General features: G+C 43.4%; 1 pseudogene; it reads left to right on the forward strand.

Moving 5' to 3' along the window:
- Positions 1–16,209, forward strand: part of LOC112255514 — a 42,294-nt pseudogene extending 26,085 nt beyond the window's left edge.
- Positions 16,210–20,482: the final 4,273 nt, after the last annotated feature.

Consider the following 20,482-nt stretch of genomic DNA (forward strand, 5'->3'; position numbering starts at 1 on the left):
TAGGTAGGTAGGTAGGTAGGTAGGTAGGTAGGTACAGTTAGATTGATAGATACAGTTAGATTGATAGGTACAGTTAGATTGATAGATACAGATAGATTGATAGATATAGATAGATACAGATAGATTGATAGATATAGATAGATACAGATAGATTGATAGATACAGATAGATAGATTGATAGATACAGATAGATTGATAGATACAGATAGATATAGATAGATACAGATAGATTGATAGATATAGACAGTTAAATTGATAGATTTAGATAGTTAAATTGATAGATACAGATAGATACAGATAGATATAGATAGATACAGTTAGATATGTACAGTAAGATAGATAGATACAGTTAGGGAGGTAGGTAGGTACTGTACGATAGATAGGGCAGAGAGGGCCTTCTATGCCATCAAAAGGAACATAAATTTCAACATACCAATTAGGATCTAGCTAAAAATACTTGAATCAGTCATAGAGCCCATTGCCCTTTATGGTTGTGAGGTCTGGGGTCCGCTGATCAACCAGGACTTCACAAAATGGGACAAACACCAAATTGAGACTCTGCATGCAGAATTCTGCCAAAATATCCTACGTGTACAACGTAGAACACCAAATAATGCATGCAGAGCAGAATTAGGCCGATACCCACTAATGATTAAAATCCAGAAAAGAGCCGTTAAATTCTACAACCACCTAAAAGGAAGCGATTCCCAAACCTTCCATAACAAAGCCATCACCTACAGAGAGATGACCCTGGAGAAGAGTCCCCTAAGCAAGCTGGCACTGGGGCTCTGTCCACAAACACAAACAAACCCCACAGAGCCCCAGGACAGCAGCAAAATTAGACCCAACCAAATCATGAGAAAACCGAAAATCAAATCAAATCAAATTTATTTATATAGCCCTTCGTACATCAGCTGATATCTCAAAGTGCTGTACAGAAACCCAGCCTAAAACCCCAAACAACAAGTAATGCAGGTGTAGAAGCACGGTGGCTAGGAAAAACTCCCTAGAAAGGCCAAAACCTAGGAAGAAACCTAGAGAGGAACCAGGCTATGTGGGGTGGCCAGTCCTCTTCTGGCTGTGCCGGGTGGAGATTATAACAGAACATGGCCAAGATGTTCAAATGTTCATAAATGACCAGCATGGTCGAATAATAATAAGGCAGAAGAGTTGAAACTGGAGCAGCAGCACGGCCAGGTGGACTGGGGACAGCAAGGAGTCATCATGTCAGGTAGTCCTGGGGCATGGTCCTAGGGCTCAGGTCCTCCGAGAGAGAGAGAGAAAGTGAGAATTAGAGAACGCACACTTAGATTCACACAGGACACCGAATAGGACAGGAGAGGTACTCCAGATATAACAAACTGACCCTAGCCCCCGACACATTAACTACTGCAGCATAAATACTGGAGGCTGAGACAGGAGGGGTCAGGAGACACTGTGGCCCCATCTGAGGACACCCCAGACAGGGCCAAACAGGAAGGATATAACCCCACCCACTTTGCCAAAGCACAGCCCCCACACCACTAGAGGGATTTCTTCAACCACCAACTAACCATCCTGAGACAAGGCTGAGTATAGCCCACAAAGATCTCCGCCATGGCACAACCCAAGGGGGGCGCCAACTCAGACAGGATGACCACATCAGTGAATCAACCCACTCAGGTGACGCACCCCTTCCAGGGACGGCATGAGAGAGCCCCAGTAAGCCAGTGACTCAGCCCCTGTAATAGGGTTAGAGGCAGAGAATCCCGGTGGGAATAGGGGAACCGGCCAGGCAGAGACAGCAAGGGCGGTTCGTTGCTCCAGAGCCTTTCCGTTCACCTTCCCACTCCTGGGCCAGACTACACTCAATCATATGACCCACTGAAGAGATAAGTCTTCAGTAAGGACTTAAAGGTTGAGACCGAGTTTGCGTCTCTGACATGGGTAGGCAGACCGTTCCATAAAAATTGAGCTCTATAGGAGAAAGCCCTGCCTCCAGCTGTTTGCTTAGAAATTCTAGGGACAATTAGGAGGCCTGCGTCTTGTGACCGTAGCGTACGTGTAGGTATGTACGGCAGGACCAAATAAGAGAGATAGGTAGGAGCAAGCCCATGTAATGCTTTGTAGGTTAGCAGTAAAACCTTGAAATCAGCCCTTGCTTTGACAGGAAGCCAGTGTAGAGAGGCTAGCACTGGAGTAATATGATCAAAAAAAATGTGGGGTTCTAGTCAGGATTCTAGCAGCCGTATTTAGCACCAACTGAAGTTTATTTAGTGCTTTATCCGGGTAGCCGGAAAGTAGAGCATTGCAGTAGTCTAACCTAGAAGTGACAAAAGCATGGATTAATTTTTCTGCATCATTTTTGGACAGAAAGTTTCTGATTTTTGCAATGTTACGTAGATGGAAAAAAGCTGTCCTTGAAATGGTCTTGATATGTTCTTCAAAAGAGAGATCAGGGTCCAGAGTAACGCCAAGGTCCTTCACAGTTTTATTTGAGACGACTGTACAACCATTAAGATTAATTGTCAGATTCAACAGAAGATCTCTTTGTTTCTTGGGACCTAGAACAAGCATCTCTGTTTTGTCCGAATTTAAAAGTAGAAAGTTTGCAGCCATCCACTTCCTTATGTCTGAAACACATGCTTCTAGCAAGGGCAATTTTGGGGCTTCACCATGTTTCATTGAAATGTACAGCTGTGTGTCATCCGCATAGCAGTGAAAGTTAACATTATGTTTTTGAATAACATCCCCAAGAGGTAAAATATATAGTGAAAACAATAGTGGTCCCAAAACGGAACCTTGAGGAACACCGAAATTTACAGTTGATTTGTCAGAGGACAAACCATTCACAGAGACAAACTGATATCTTTCCGACAGATAAGATCTAAACCAGGCCAGAACTTGTCCGTGTAGACCAATTTGGGTTTCCAATCTCTCCAAAAGAATGTGGTGATTGATGGTATCAAAAGCAGCACTAAGGTCTAGGAGCACGAGGACAGATGCAGAGCCTCGGTCCGATGCCATTAAAATGTCATTTACCACCTTCACAAGTGCCGTCTCAGTGCTATGATGGGGTCTAAAACCAGACTGAAGCATTTCGTATACATGGTTTGTCTTCAGGAAGGCAGTAAGGCTGCGCATCAGCCTTTTCTAAAATTTTTGAGAGGAATGGAAGATTCGATATAGGCCGATAGTTTTTTATATTTTCTGGGTCAAGGTTTGGCTTTTTCAAGAGAGGCTTTATTACTGCCACTTTTAGTGAGTTGGGTACACATCCGGTGGATAGAGAGCCGTTTATTATGTTCAACATAGGAGGGCCAAGCACAGGAAGCAGCTCTTTCAGTAGTTTAGTTGGAATAGGGTCCAGTATGCAGCTTGAAGGTTTAGAGGCCATGATTATTTTCATCATTGTGTCAAGAGATATAGTACTAAAACACTTGAGCGTCTCTCTTGATCCTAGGTCCTGGGAGAGTTGTGCAGACTCAGGACAACTGAGCTTTGAAGGAATACGCAGATTTAAAGAGGAGTCCGTAATTTGCTTTCTAATAATCATGATCTTTTCCTCAAAGAAGTTCATGAATTTATTACTGCTGAAGTGAAAGCCATCCTCTCTTGGGGAATGCTGCTTTTTAGTTAGCTTTGCGACAGTATCAAAAAGGAATTTCGGATTGTTCTTATTTTGCTCAATTTGTCAGGGTTTACCAGAATTGGACCCAGAAGCAGACCAGGACAAGGTGAGTAAGATGTGTTCGGTGTTCCTCAAGGTTCCGTTTTGGGACCACTATTGTTTTAACTATATATTTTACCTCTTGGGGATGTTATTCGAAAACATAATGTTAACTTTCACTGCTATGCGGATGACACACAGCTGTACATTTCAATGAAACATGGTGAAGCCCCAAAATTGCCCTTGCTAGAAGCATGTGTTTCAGACATAAGGAAGTGGATGGCTGCAAACGTTCTACTTTTAAACTCGGACAAAACAGAGATGCTTGTTCTAGGTCCCAAGAAACAAAGAGATCTTCTGTTGAATCTGACAATGAATCTTAATGGTTGTACAGTCGTCTCAAATAAAACTGTGAAGGACCTCGGCGTTACTCTGGACCCTGATCTCTCTTTTGAAGAACATATCAAGACCATTTCAAGGACAGCTTTTTTCCATCTACGTAACATTGCAAAAATCAGAAACTTTCTGTCCAAAAATGATGCAGAAAAATTAATCCATGCTTTTGTCACTTCTAGGTTAGACTACTGCAATGCTCTACTTTCCGGCTACCCGGATAAAGCACTAAATAAACTTCAGTTGGTGCTAAATACGGCTGCTAGAATCCTGACTAGAACCCCCAAATTTTTTGGATCATATTACTCCAGTGCTAGCCTCTCTACACTGGCTTCCTGTCAAAGCAAGGGCTGATTTCAAGGTTTTACTGCTAACCTACAAAGCATTACATGGGCTTGCTCCTACCTATCTCTCTTATTTGGTCCTGCCGTACATACCTACACGTACGCTACGGTCACAAGACGCAGGCCTCCTAATTGTCCCTAGAATTTCTAAGCAAACAGCTGGAGGCAGGGCTTTCTCCTATAGAGCTCAATTTTTATGGAACGGTCTGCCTACCCATGTCAGAGACGCAAACTCGGTCTCAACCTTTAAGTCCTTACTGAAGACTTATCTCTTCAGTGGGTCATATGATTGAGTGTAGTCTGGCCCAGGAGTGGGAAGGTGAACGGAAAGGCTCTGGAGCAACGAACCGCCCTTGCTGTCTCTGCCTGGCCGGTTCCCCTCTTCCCACTGGGATTCTCTGCCTCTAACCCTATTACAGGGGCTGAGTCACTGGCTTACTGGGGCTCTCTCATGCCGTCCCTGGAAGGGGTGCGTCACCTGAGTGGGTTGATTCACTGATGTGGTCATCCTGTCTAGGTTGGCGCCCCCTGGGTTGTGCCATGGCGGAGATCTTTGTGGGCTATACTCAGCCTTGTCTCAGGATGGTAAGTTGGTGGTTGAAGATATCCCTCTAGTGGTGTGGGGGCTGTGCTTTGGCAAAGTGGGTGGGGTTATATCCTTCCTGTCTGGGGGTGTCCTCGGATGGGGCCACAGTGTCTCCTGACCACTCCTGAAGAGGACTGGCCACCCCACATAGCCTGGTTCCTCTCTAGGTTTCTTCCTAGGTTTTGGTCTTTCTAGGGAGTTTTTCCTAGCCACCGTGCTTCTACACCTGCATTGCTTGCTGTTTGGGGTTTTAGGCTGGGTTTCTGTACAGCACTTTGAGATATCAGCTGATGTATGAAGGGCTATATAAATAAATTTGATTTGATTTTGATTTGACACATTTCCTGGATAGAGAGGTGCTGTCTGCTGGGCTACTGGGATCGCTTAGAGACAGACACAATGTGCCTGGTTATAGCTGGCATGGGGATCCATGGGGATCCACTCTCTCGGTGGAGAGACCCTACGGTGCTGGGAGGTATCATGGGAAGGATAGGATGAGAGACCGGCAGGATGTGCTTGGTTACACACACCATGGGGATCCCCTCCCTAGGTGGAGAGACACTGTGGTCCTGGGAGGGAAGGGAATTGTGGACACTGGACAGAATGTGCTTGCTAATAGTGACTGGCCATGGGGAATGGGTTAGGGTTGGACAGGTTGTGCCTGGTTAGGCCAGGGGTATCCAGGGGGATACCCTACCTTGGTGTATGTTCTCAAGGGGGAAGGCTCTGTCTGTACCCACACTCACCCCACCATGAGTCATGCAGCTCACGTGCAAACACTGTCTGAGCAAAGTGAGCCACACAAACACACACACCACACACACAGGGTGGACACTTGCCTTATTTCCCAGGAACCCCACCTATTCATTTGATCCCGAATCTTTCCTTTTATTTAAATGTCACTGTCGTTTTAGTGACCCACCTCAGAGACAGGCCTCACTTTTTCATTGGTGGCATACGTTCAGCAACCACCCTTTAATACAGTTTACTGCATATGATTTGTTAATGTACAGCATTTGAATTGGTCTTTGCAGTTAGTAAGTGTAACTGTACGTGTGTGTGTGTGTGTGTGTCATGTTTTTGAAAATGTGTGTTTCCTGTGCTGCAGGGGGCGTTCTCGGAGGTGGTGCTAGCGGAGGAAAAGGGGACACAGAGGCTGGTAGCCATCAAGTGTATCCCAAAGAAGGCTCTGGAGGGCAAGGAGAACAACATTGAGAATGAGATCGCTGTGCTGCACAGGTCAGTAACATAGAGAATGAGCTCATCGTGCTGCACAGGTCAGTAACATACAGAATGAGATCGCTGTGCTGCACAGGTCACTAACATAGAGAATGAGCTTGCGTGCTGCCCAGGTCAGTAATATAGAGAATGAGATCACTGTGCTGTACAGGTCAGTAACATAGAGAATGAGCTTGCCGTGCTGCCCAGGTCAGTAATATAGAGAATGAGATCGCTGTGCTGCACAGGTCAGTAATATAGAGAATAAGATCGCTGAGCTGCCCAGGTCAGTAACATAGAGAATGAGATTGCTGTGCTGCACAGGTCAGTAACATAGAGAATGAGATCACTGTGCTGCCCAGGTCAGTAACATAGAGAATGAGATCGCTGTGCTGTACAGGTCAGTAACATAGAGAATGAGATTGCTGTGCTGCACAGGTCAGTAACATAGAGAATGAGATCGCTGTGCTGTACAGGTCAGTAACATAGAGAATAAGGTCACAGTATTGCACAGGTCAGTAACATAGAGAATGAAATTGCTGTGCTGCACACATCAAGACAACACACTGCACCACACCACCACATAACACAATATCCTTAATAATACCAGGTTGTTCCCCCATCATCAGTCATTGAAATTACTTAATAGTCCTTATGGTCAGGAACGAGGCTGAGGGATCATAACACACAGGGTCTATCAATGTAAAGGACTGACTGCATGGTATTGATTGGCTCATCATGGTAATGTACAGCAGAGCCAGCTTGTTGTAAAGCAGTAGTATGTGGTTATAGTATATGTGATTTTAGTATATGGAGGTCAATGGAGAAAGGGGACTGGCTGGATTCATGTTATGGTATATTGTGGTATGGTATAGCATGGTATGGTGTAGTATGGTATAGCATGGTATGGTGTATTATGGTATAGCATGGTTTGGTGTAGTATGGTATAGCATGGTATGGTGTAGTATGGTATAGCATGGTATGGTGTAGTATGGTATAGCATGGTATGGTGTAGTATGGTATAGCATGGTATGGTATGGTATCTATGTGTCAGTTGAAACAATGGGTTGTTCACCAGAAATGTCAGGAGTAAAGAAGATAGCCCTATTTTTAGTGTCCTTGTTGCCAGGGTAACATCACACAGAGGCAGAGGGAGATTGTGTGTGTGGAGTTCCTTTCTGCAGTGTAATGAAGAAAGAGAAGGAGAGAGAGCAAGAGAGAAGGCAAATGAGAGAGAGATGGGTTTGTGATGAGGGAGAAGTAAACAGAGCGTGATACAAAGAAATACTCATAGACAGACACTGACTTGGATCCCAACACACTTATACTTTCTCCTTCCTCCTCTCCTTTACAGCAAGAACACACAGTGTCACATATCACCTACATAACTGCTTATAACAACAGAGCAGAACAACGTTGTATTACCAGTGCTGTTTTTGCTCCCCTAACTGGCTAGTTTCTCTCTCATCAGTGGTGCTGAATGAAGACCTGGACACTGGTGTTCAACCAATGTCAGTGGCTGGCCCCATATTCTGGCTAGAGATTATGAAACACTCATCTATGTCAGACCACTGTTTGATGTGGTGAGAAAACAACTGGCCCTACGATATGACTAGTTCTATATTGATTGGATCCCGTATAGGGATCTTTCATTGAGCATTAGCCTAATGTTTTTGTTTGTGTCACTCCTACACACTCTTACACACAGCAATGGTGCCACCTGGCGATCATATGACCGTATTGTACTCATAACAATATCCCTGTATTTCTGTCTTACTCACTCTATCTTTTTGTCTTTTCAGAATCAAGCACACCAACATTGTTTCACTGAAGGACATCTTTGAGAGCACATCCCACCTGTATCTGGTCATGCAGCTGTGAGTCTCCTCCTTTCTTTCTTTCTTTCTTTCTTTCTTTCTTTCTTTCTTTCTTTCTTTCTTTCTTTCTTTCTTTCTTTCTTTCTTTCTTTCTTTCTCTCTTTCTTTCTCTCTTTCTTTTTCTCTCTCTCTCTCTCTGGTAATGTTGCATTAAACATGTTTCTTATTCAGTGTTCTGTTAGGAATACTGTAGGTCAAAAATCGGGGACAGATTGGGGGATTGGTTTGGAGTATGAGTTCAATACATGTGGGTGTGTGTAAAGCCTCTCCCTTTAATATTTCTCCTCTGTCTCGATCAGGGTGTCTGGAGGGGAGCTGTTTGACCGCATCGTAGAGAAGGGTTTCTACACAGAGAGAGATGCCAGCCAACTCATCCACCAGATCCTGGATGCTGTCAAATACCTCCATGACATGGGCATCGTACACAGGGACCTGAAGGTACTCCAACTCTTCACATACAAACATGCATGCACACACACACACACACACACACACACACACACACACACACACACACACACACACACACACACACACACACACACACACACACACACACACACACACACACACACACACACACACTCAACACACATTTACACATGCACGCATGTTCACAAATACGTACACACATCTCCATGACATGAGCATCCTACACAGGGGACCTGAGGGCTCAGAAGAGGGGAGAGGGCTGATCTGTTTGCTTACTCCTTGGAGAGTCAGTATGTTAGAACTTGTACACTACTCTTGTGCAATGGTAATGGATCCTGTAGAAATAGATACAGAGATGCATTAGATGCTGTCCATTAGATTAGTACTCAAACAAAATAACCACTCCCGTTACGCATTGTCTTGCATTGCCACACATCCATGTCTCGTGTTCACCAACGTGAGAAATCTGGAAATCGAGGTTAATTTACATCCCAGGCTGTATGGAGGTACCAATGTGCTGCCTCAACAGCTTGTCTTGCCAATTCTTTCTTACCAGAATCGTTAAGGTTTCTGTGAGAAAAGCTTCAAGTAAACCAAGTTGTATTAATGTTTACCGTCCTCTCTTTCTCCCATCCTTTCTCTTTCTCCCCTACTCTTTTTCTGCCTCCCTCCTTCTTTTTTGCTCTCACTTTTCCCCTTCTCTCTCTTTCCCTCTATCTTTTTTCTTTCACTTTTTTTCTCTCTTTTCATCTCTCTCTCTCTCTCCCTGCCTCTCGGTAGCCAGAGAATCTGTTGTATTACAGTATGGACGAGGACTCTAAGATAATGATCAGTGACTTTGGCCTGTCTAAGATCGAGGACACTGGCAGTATCATGTCTACAGCCTGTGGGACCCCAGGATATGTGGGTAAGGTGTGTGTGTGTCCATGGGTGTGTGTGGGGATCTCTCTCACTACCCCCTCACTCTCTCCCTGATCCACTTACTACCTCCTCTGAAGCATGCTATTATATTGGAGTGCTACTGTGTCATCTGTTAGTGCTTGAAAAGCACACACTCTCTCAATTCAATTCAAAGGGGAAACATATGTTAACATTGCCAGAGCAGGTGAAATCTCTTTTCTCTCTTTCTCCCTCTCTCTCTCTTTCTCTATCTCCCTTTCTTTCTCGCTCTCTCTCTCTTTCTCTCTCCCTCTCTCTGTTTGATGTTGCCCACTAGATCTCTGATTGAGAGGGTAAAACAAGAACTTCAATGGGCTCTGTCTCAGTCACTCTCTCTCCCTCTGTCTCAGTCACTCTCTCCCTCTCTGTCGCCATCTCTGTCTTTCGCCCGCTCCCACTCTGTCTCTTTCAGTGTCCCTCCCTCCCCCTTTGTCTTTCTCAGTGATCCAGTCCCTCTTTCCAACTCTGTCTTTCTCATTCGCCCTCTTTCACTCTCTCCTTCTTCTGACTTCGCTGTTTCATGTTATTGGCAGCTCCTGAGGTGTTGGCTCAGAAACCGTACAGCAAAGCAGTAGACTGCTGGTCCATCGGTGTCATCTCCTATATTCTGTAAGTCATCTGTTTAGTACTCTAACACAAATACAGTCCCTCATACTCTGTATACTGGTGCCTGTGCATTTAAAAATCTGTTATATTCATGGGTTGCACCTCAGTCACTCGGTCGCGTCGTTGCCATTGTTATGAACGTTCTACATAGCGCTGTAACCATAATGATGACCGACTGATGATTGATGCCCAGTCATTCTGAGCGGTACAATGGCTTATAAATACGAAGGCAGTGCTAAAGAAGGCAAATCATTTGTAGGAAACAACTTTGCCTTCAATATGATATGATGCCATCAAATTTACTTAAAGAAAGGGCAATGTTGCCATTATCTAGTAAAGTTTGTCAAAAATAGCTAGGAATGCTAATGTTAGCTAGCTTATATTCGGTGCTAGCTAAAATTCGGTGCTGTCCCCTCAAACTAGCTAGCTAAATACTGCATCTAAAGTCAATCTGGTGACTTCACAATGATGACAAAAGATTGTCCAACTAATTATTTGCCTCCTTTTAAAATTACATTGTGTTTTCCAAACCACTGTAATGCACTTTTAATGAAATATTAATTAGCGTCAATTGACATTGCGTTGAGCGGCTCATTCCAAATGTTCGAAAATTATAAAATGGTTCTGTGCATGACCTTCACACCTCCACATTTATGTCTGAGAAAGTACGGTCCACCTGTGGCTGGGACTCTTGGCACTTAATAGCACTAAAGGGATATTATATCCTAACCAAATTTATATTGGACATTTTATTATCTGGGTTCAATGTAGAGAGCAATAACTGTTACCTCATGTCATATGAACTCTTTCAGGTTATGCGGATACCCTCCGTTTTACGACGAGAACGATGCTAAGCTTTTTGAGCAGATACTGAAGGCAGAGTATGAGTTTGACTCTCCGTACTGGGATGACATCTCCGATTCAGGTAGCTTATACCCCTTTTTCCTTCGTTTAAACAAAATAAAATAATGATAAGGACAAACAGAAACAAGACAAAGAGGATCACATACACAAAACAAATGGAATCAAATTCAAATAGCATGAATCGTTTTCAATTATCTGTAATTGTTTCAAAGACATAGATTACATTTGACTGTGAATTAATACCATGTCTACTTTGTGTGGAATTGTAAATCATTAGTTATGATGTATTATGTCTGTTCTGTAATGATTTGAAACTGTTTTTATTCATTCCAGCTAAGGACTTTATCTGTCACCTGATGGAAAAAGACTTTATGAAGAGATATACCACTGAAAAAGCACTCCAACACCCCTGGTAATACAAGATTTCCTTACCCCTAACTCTAGCTACATGTCCACATCCTGGTTCAACCCTAACCATAGCCTCAACCCTAACCCTAAACCTAGCCTTAACCACAAACCTAAGCCTAGGTTCATCTCCACATCCCGATACAACCTTAGCACCTTTTTTCTAAGAGTGTAGGGTTATCTAGAACCTAAAAGGATTCTTCGGTTGTCACGATGGGAGAGACCTTTAAAGAACCCTTTTGGTTCCAGGTAGAACCCTTTCCACAGAGGGTTTTTCATGGAACCCCAAAGATTTCTACTTGGAACCCAAAAGGGGTCTACCTAGAACCTAAAATGATTATCCTATGGGGACAGCCAAATAACTATTTTGTAACCCTCAACCACAACTCTTACCCTAACCATTGCTTCATGTCCACATGCTGGTTCCCACGCCCTTCAATGCATTCTTGCATAACATTCAGGCTGGTTAAACCAGGCTAGAATGCCTACGTCCCATAACTCAAACTTTAAACTTCTGACAGCTTGCCCCCTCCTTGCTCTCTTTCTCTCTCTAAACTCTCTCTTTTCTTGTTTGCAGGATCTGTGGAGACACAGCTCTTGATAAGAACATCCATGAATCTGTCAGTGCTCAGATCAAGAAGAACTTTGCTAAAAGTAAATGGAAGGTCAGTGGCTCAATATTACTGCTTTGATAACTCAAATTGTATTTCTACTTTTGTTCTTCTTGTATCTGTCTATCTGTCTCATGTACACTACATGACCAAAAGTATGTGGACACCTGCTTGTCAAACATCTCATTCAAAAATCATGGGCATTAATATCAGTCAGTCCCCCTTTTCTGCGCTAACAGCCTCCACTCGTTTGGGGTGGCTTTCTACTAGATGTTGGAACATTTCTGTGGGGACTTGCTTCTATTCAGCCACAACAGCATTAGTGAGGTGGAGCACCGATGTTGAGTGATTAGGCCTGGCTTGCAGTTGGCGTTACAATTCATCCCAAAGGTGTTCAATGGGGTTGAGGTAAGGCCTCTGTGCAGGCCATTCCAGTTCTTCCACACCAATCTCGACAAACCTGTATGGTTCTGTATGGACCTCGCTTTGTGCACGGGGGCATTGTCATACTGAAACAGGAAAGGGCCTTCCCAAAACTTGACACAAAGTTGGAAGAATGTCATTGTATGCTGTACCATTAAGATTTCCCTTCACTAGAACTACAGGGCCTAGCCCAAAACATGAAAAGCAGCCCCAGACCATTATTCCTCCTCCACCAAACCTTACAGATAACACTATGCATTTTTATCACCTTAATTTAACCAGGTAGGCCAGTTGAGAACAAGTTGTCATTTACAACTGCGACCTGGCCAAGATAAAGCAAAGCAGTGCGACAAAAAACACCAACACAGAGTTACACATGGAATAAACAAACGTACAGTCAATAACACAATAGAACATCTGTATACTGTGTTTGCAAATCAAGTAAGGAGGTAAGGCAATAAATAGGCCGTAGTGGCGAAGTAAATACAATTAAGCAAATAGTACTGGAGTGATAGATCTGCAGATGAGGATGTGCAAGTAGAAATACTGGAGTGCAAAAGAGCAGAAGAAAAACAAATATGGGGATGAGGTAGGTAGTTGGTTGGATGGGCTATTTACAGATGCGCTGTGTACAGCTGCAGCGATCAGTAAGCTGCTCTGACAGCCGATGATTGAAGTTAGTGAGGGAGATATAAGTCTCCAACTTCAGTAATTTTTGCAATTCATTCCAGTCATTGGCAGCAGAGAGCTGGAAGGAAAGGCGGCCAGAGGAGGAGTTGGCTTTGGGGATGACCAGTGAAATATTCCTGGTGGATCGCGTGATACCGATGGGTGTTAAGGCGGAGCTTTACCTAGCAAAGACTTATAGATGACCTGGGGCCAGTGGGTTTGGCAACGAATATGTAGCGAGGACCAGCCAACGAGAGCATACAGGTCGCAATGGTGGGTAGTATATGGGGCGTTGGTGACAAAACGGATGGCACTGTGATAGACTGCATCCATCCAGGGTATGTTTGGCAGCATGAGTGAAGGATGCTTTGTTGAGAAATAGGAAGCCGATTCAAGATTTCATTTTCGATTGGAGATGCTTAATATGAGTCTGGAAGGAGAGTTTACAGTCTAGCCAGACAACTAGGTATTTATAGTTGTCTACATATTCTAAGTCAGAACTGTAAAGAGTAGTGATGTGATGCTAGACCGGTGCGGGCAGCGATCAGTTGAAGAGCATGCATTTTGTCTTACTAGCGTTTAAGAGCAGTTGGAGGCCACGGAACGAGTGTTGTATGGCATTGAAGCTCGAGAGATGGATCAAATAATCACCCGCAGCAAGAGCGACATCATTGATATATACAGAGAAAAGAGTCGGCCTGATAATTGAATCCTGTGACACCCCATAAAGACTGCCAGAGGTCCGGACAACGGGCCCTCCGATTTGACACACTGAACTCTATCAGAGAAGTAGTTTGTGAACCAGGCGAGGCAGTCATTAGAGTAACCAAGGCTGTTGAGTCTGCCGATAAGAATACGGTGATTGACATAGTCGAAAGCCTTGGCCAGGTCGATGAAGATGGCTGCACAGTACTGTTTTTTTTATCGTTGGTGGTTATGGTATCGTTTAGGACCTTGAGTGTGGCTGAGGTGCACCCGTGACCAGCTCGGAAACCGGATTGCATAGCAGAGAATGTACGGTGGGATTTGAGATGGTCGGTGATCTGTTTGTTCACTTGGCTCTCGAAGACTTTAGAAAGGCAGGGCAGGATGGATATAGGTCTGTAACAGTTTGGGTCTAGAGTGTCTCCCCGTTTGAAGAGGGGGATGACCATGGCCACTTTCCAATCTTTAGGAATCTCAGACGATACGAAAGATAGGTTGAACAGACTAGCAATAGGGGTTGCGACGATGACGGCAGGTAATTTTAGGAAGAGAGGTTCCAGATTGCTGGATTTGGGTGAAGGAGAAGCGGGGGGCTTGGGCTTGTTGCTGTGGGGAATGCAGAGCTGTTGGCCAGGGTTGGGGTAGCCAGGTGGAAAGCGTGGCCAGCCGTATAGAAATGCTTATTGAGATTCTCGATTGTCATGGATTTATCTGTGGTGCCAGTGTTTCCTAGCCTCAGTGCAGTGGGCAGCTGAGAGGATGTGCTCTTATTCTCCATGGACTTAACAGTGTCCCAAAACGTTTTGGAATTAGTTGAATTTGAATTGCTTTCTTAACTGACTGTGCATATTGGTTCTTGACTTCCCTGAAAAGTTGCATATCGCGGGGACTATTCAAAGCTAGTGCAGATAGCGTTCTCCTGGCATTCGCCAAACCCAGATTCGTCTGTCGGACTGCCAGATGGTGAAGCGGGATCCCTCACTCCAGAGAATTCATTTCTACTGCTCCAGAGTCTCATGGCAGTGAGCTTTACATCACTCCAGCTGACGCTTGGCATTGCGCATGGTGATCTTAGGCTTGTGTGCAGCTGCTCGGCCATGGAAACCCATTTCATGAAGCTCCCGATGAACAGTTATTGTCCTGAACTCTGTAGTGAGTGTTGCAACGGAGGACAGACAATTTTTACGCACTTCAGTACTCGGCGGTCCCGTTCTGTGAGCTTCTGTGGCCTACCACTTCGCGGCTGAGCCGTTGTTGCTTCTAGACGTTTCCACTTCACAGTTAACAGTTTACTGGGTCAGCTCTAGCAGGGCAGAAATTTTACGAACTGACTTGTTGGAAAGGTTGTATCCTATGACTGTGCCACGTTGAAAGTCATGTTTGTTTATGGAGATTGCTTAGCTGTGTGCATCAACTTGATACACCTGTCAGCAACGGGTTTGGCTAAAATAGCCAAATCCACTAATTTGAAGTGGTGTTCACATACTTTTGTATATATAGTGTATATGGTAAATCACTGTGCTTTTATCACCTTCCCCTCTCTCTCTCTTTCCATCACCCCCTTTCTCCTCCCCCTGTCTCTCGCTTCCCCGTCATTCTCTCCCTCTCCCCATCCCCCTCTATCTCTCTGTCCCTCCTATCACTATCCCTACACAGCAAGCATTCAATGCCACAGCAGTGGTGAGACACATGCGGAGGCTGCAGCTGGGTACCAGTCTAGAGAGCCCCAGCCAGATCACCCCCACAAGCCCCTGTCATGCCCACGCACTCCTGCTGCGGGAGGAGGACAAGGAGGAGGAGGGACCGGGGATAGAGGAGGAGGAGAGCTGTAAGTGAGACAAACACTGAGCTTGTCCCCCACTCAGCCAGCCATCTCTCTCTCTCTTTCTCTCTCTCTCTCGCTTTCTGAGCACGTAGCCTACAATACTGTTGAGCCTCTGAGCACGTACAGTGGTGTGTACAGTACTCTAGTGATACTCTAGTAGTACAACACTCTAGTACAGCACTGTGGAGTACCGTCCCTGTCATCTCCTCTCCCCTACTCTCCAGTGCCATACTGTGAGGATGAGCAGCAGCGCGGTAGTGCAGAGGGCAAGTCCTACCGGGACAGTCTGACGAGTTGCACCTACTGCTGTAGGCCAGCCAGTCACGTCTGAGTGGCCACAGACCCCTCCCCTTTGTCGACATGGGGATACGTATGTTTCCATGGAGCCACCCAGAACCCGCCCTGTCCGCCTAGTCTGGCCATGAATGCAGAGTGATGTTATGAAAGGGTGTGTCCAGTAGAGTAGGGTGGTGATGAGTCAGTCAGCAGCCATGTCCAGAGCCACCTTCTAGCTCCAGATGCTTGCCCAGAATAAACCATCTACAGTTCCTTTTAGAGGGGAGTTTTGGATGCAGGTATTACTTTGTTAAATTCAATGTCCACAAACACTGATGTTTGTGTAGAGTATGCTGTAACACTTTACTTGACACCCAGCATCATAACACATTATGACACAGTCATAACCATGTCATAATATGTCATACCAGTTGACATAACTTGTCATAACCTGTCATAATATGGTCATAACACTGTCATAACACATATATTTAAACCTGTTGTGACATACATGGCATTATTTTATGGCTCTACATAAGAGTGTCAAAACCCACATTTATTCAAATGTGTTTTTCACTGCCAAGAAGTTTCCTTTCATTTTAAAGTCCTTTGTTGTTGTTATGAATTCTTTACAGACATTTTTTTCATCATATTTTAAATAACTTGCAGACACTGTCATGAAGCATTATGACTATCCGGTGTCACTTTACTTGGACTAAGAAAATTCACTTTATGACACTGTCAAGAAGCATTATGACCATCATAGTCATATAAGCCAGATAGGCCTATCACGTACATTCCCTTATGTCAGTAATCAGTCACAAAGAGGGTGCCTTGCCCTGCTCCTGAAATCTGCTCCTGCACTTATCCCAGACATCAGCAACCTAGCATTGACGTAGGTACATGTCTGACATCAATTTGTGCTCAATTACTGTAAAATGATAATTTAATATGGTCAGTTTCATAAAATGGTATATAACAAACATATTATTGAGAAGTAGGTTATGGTGTAACGGAATGTTTTGCCTTGTGTGGTAGGTTTTGTGGGTTTTGTCATTTTTATGTAGGTGTCATAACCAGTAAAAATGATACAATATTTGTCACAACAGGTCTAAATATGTGTCATGACAATGTTATGACCATGTTATGACAAGTTATGTCAGCTGTTATGACATACTACCCACCAGCATCACTACTCTGGATGGTTCTGACCTAGAATATGTGGACAACTACAAATACCTAGGTGTCTAGCTAGACTGTAAACAATCCTCTCACATTAAACATCTCCAATTCAAAATTAAATCTAGAATCGACTTCCTATTTCGCAACAAAGCCTCCTTCACTCATTCTGCCAAACATACCCCGTAAAACTGACTATCCTACCGATCCTCGACCTGTATGCGATCATTGTCTGGCCCTCGCTTCATATCTGTCGCCAAACCCACTGGCTTCCAGCCAAGTCGTTGCTAGGTAAAGCCCTGCCTTATTTCAGGTCACTGGTCACCATAGCAGCACCCATCCGCAGCATGTGCTCCAGCAGGTATATTTCACTGGTCAACCCCAAAGCCAATTCCTCCTTCGGCCGCCTTTCCTTCCAGTTCTCTGCTGCCAATGACTGGAACGAACTGCAAAAATCACTGAAGCTGGAGACTCATATCTCCCTCACTGGCTTTAAGCACCAGCTGTCAGAGCAGCTCACAGATCACTGCACCTGTACATAGCCAATCTGTAAATAGTCCATCCAACTACCTCATCACCATATTGTTATTTATTTTATTTATTTTGCTCCTTTGCACCCTAGTATCTCTACTACACTCATCTTCTGCACATCTATCACCCCAGTGTTTAATTTGCCATACTGTAATAATTTCACCACTATGGTCTATTTATTGCCTTATCCTACCTCATTTGCACACACTGTATATAGACTTTCTCTATTGTATTATTGACTGTATGTTTGTTTATTCCATGTGTAACTCTGTGTTGTTGTTTGTGTCGCACTGCTTTGCTTTATCTTGGCCAGGTCGCAGTTGTAAATGAGAACTTGTTCTCAACTGGCCTACCTGGTTAAATAAAGGTGACATAAAAATGTTTTTAAAAAAATGTATGACATGGTTATGACAAAATCAACAGATCAGTGCTGACTTGACCAAAATGACTATTAGGTCAACTAATTCTGATCCTATACTAGTTTACTAATTAGGTTACACGTCCTTAATTAAAATAACAGAGATGTATGGGGTTAAAATGCCCCTATGCAAATGGGAAGTAGAAGTCATAGGAGGTGGGTCTGGACACACATGAAGGTGATGTATTATTGGAGATGTTGTGACATACAGACAAGGGTTTCCTTTCCCAACATTGTTCTCATTTTATGGCATATCATTTTGCACCTCCCTATATTCATGGTGTCATATCCCACTGTTAGTCCATACTTCATATTATCAGAGCTGTTTCAGACCAGACCAAACAGTGCATATGGTCTGAGGAGAGGGCAAACATTTGGTGCAGCCCCTATCATGACCCCAATTTGACCCCATCACCTACCATTGTAATGTTTTTTTTTTCTCCCATTTGGCTCATGAGTCATCCTTCTCTTACCTGTTTTGGTTTTGAAGTTTACAGACTCCATCAGAAACATTCAGGGTTTACAAGTGAGTTGACTTTCTGGGCTCTGTGTTGACTGTATTCTGGCTCAGACTAGGCTCATAAAAGCGTTTCTGGTTCGAGGCACATGCATGTCTCGATTGAATGATAAAAGGTGAAATGCATGGCTATAAAAGGCATACCTTTTATTTTATGGCTGTTCTGTTACCAGAGGTTCACACTGAGATCCCTATGACAACACACAGTCCATATAGCCTATCAGATTATTCCTATACAATCTCTCAGCCAATGAGCATTTCCATAGTAGCCACACCACTTAACATGAGAGTTGAGGTACCATAGGGTTTGATGTTGAGACCATTTCAGTTAGAAATAGTTTGCAATTTTCTTCCACGTACTAGGGAATCAAATCAGTTGTATGCATGACATTTCTATCTGCAAAGGTCCTCAATGTTATGCCCATTTAAACAATATTTCACTCTTGTCCTCTGGGGTGGTGGGAGGAATCTCAGTGTGTGTTCTCTGGCTTCTCTGTACTTTGCACCTGTCTCTCTTGGAAGAAGTATCGGTCTACCGATCTGCGTGACCTGGTTATATGTTTACACAGTTGATGATCAACATAGAAATATACAAAAACATGCATGTGATTATTATTACTACTCTGTTGTCCTGATGAACATTTATTTCTGTAATTCTGAAAACGATATAATGTGACGTGAGAAGAACATACATACGTGTAGCACGGTCTGAACTGTAACATTACCTTAACCTCTGCATTGACCATATGATGGTCATATATCTCTACCCAGTGACACACTGACACCATTTCCCTGGTAACCATGTTGATTTAGTTTAGATTACAACTCTAGCATGTACAATAAGTTGTTGTGGGAGTCTGTTTATTTGTCATTTTGTAGTCTTTCTCAACCTACCAAGTATAAATAGTCCCTGACCCCTCCCTTGTCCCAGTTCTGTTTGTAACATACAACATGTTGAGTGACCAAGACAAACCTGAGTTCAAATACGATTTGAAATATTTCAGTTGTCTTAGGAGTGGAAAGATCAAGCCAATTCTCTAACTGTGATGAAAAGACAGAATGCAGTCTGATAAAAATCTCAAGGTACAGTGTTACCTGCTATGATTACAGTTTAAACACATAAATAAGGATGACAATGGGTAGGCCTATATTTATTTTATAAGATTTAGGGCTCTATTCAATCTGTATCACTGAAGTTCAGCATTACAGCTTGCTTGAAATGTAAAGGCAATGTTCCCGTGTTAGCAGAGACTGCATTCATGGTAAACACTGCATATGTCACCTCAATCGGAAATTACCTTTATATTTATATTTCGCAATCTGTACCTCTTCAGCGATATGGATGGAATAGAGCCCTTACTCTGTTTGGTTCACGCTGCGCTGCATTTTCTCTGCTGTTCGGATTAGATTATCCTTATTGTTAAGTTGAATCGGAGGTACTAGCTAAAGCCTTCTAGTTGAACTCTACCTTGTTTAGGCCAATGACCTGTGTTTGGTCCTTAGCAGCTTATAATTGCTCAAGAGCAATCATTCTAGCTTCACAAGACAGTGACTGACTGACTGCAGAATGGAAAATATGCAAACTCTGTGTGAATGGCTTCATGTTATATGTTAAGTATAATTGCTGTTCATGACTTTGTTGATAACCTGATAACCTGTGTTCATTTGTTTGGTAAATACATTCTTCTGTTGAACCTTTCCTTGGTTTCTATTTGTTTTTAACAAACAGATTTATTTGACTCATGACCAACACTTAAATGCACAAAGGAACGTGTATGAAAAAATAATACAAAAAAGTGTCTTTATTATAAATGTATATATATATATATATATATAGTATATCCTTTTTTGTAAAAGTTGTTTTGAGCCAATAATGTATGGATGCAATGCATCATGGCTTATTGATCAACATGTAAGGAAGGAGACAATGATTTGTACCTTCGATATATGATGGCAGGAAATTAAATACAACTTCCTTGTCTATGCATTGTGTGTTCTGTCATTTCTTTTATTTG

This window comes from Oncorhynchus tshawytscha, linkage group LG07 (genome assembly GCF_018296145.1).
Source record: "Oncorhynchus tshawytscha isolate Ot180627B linkage group LG07, Otsh_v2.0, whole genome shotgun sequence".
Taxonomy (NCBI): domain Eukaryota; kingdom Metazoa; phylum Chordata; class Actinopteri; order Salmoniformes; family Salmonidae; genus Oncorhynchus; species Oncorhynchus tshawytscha.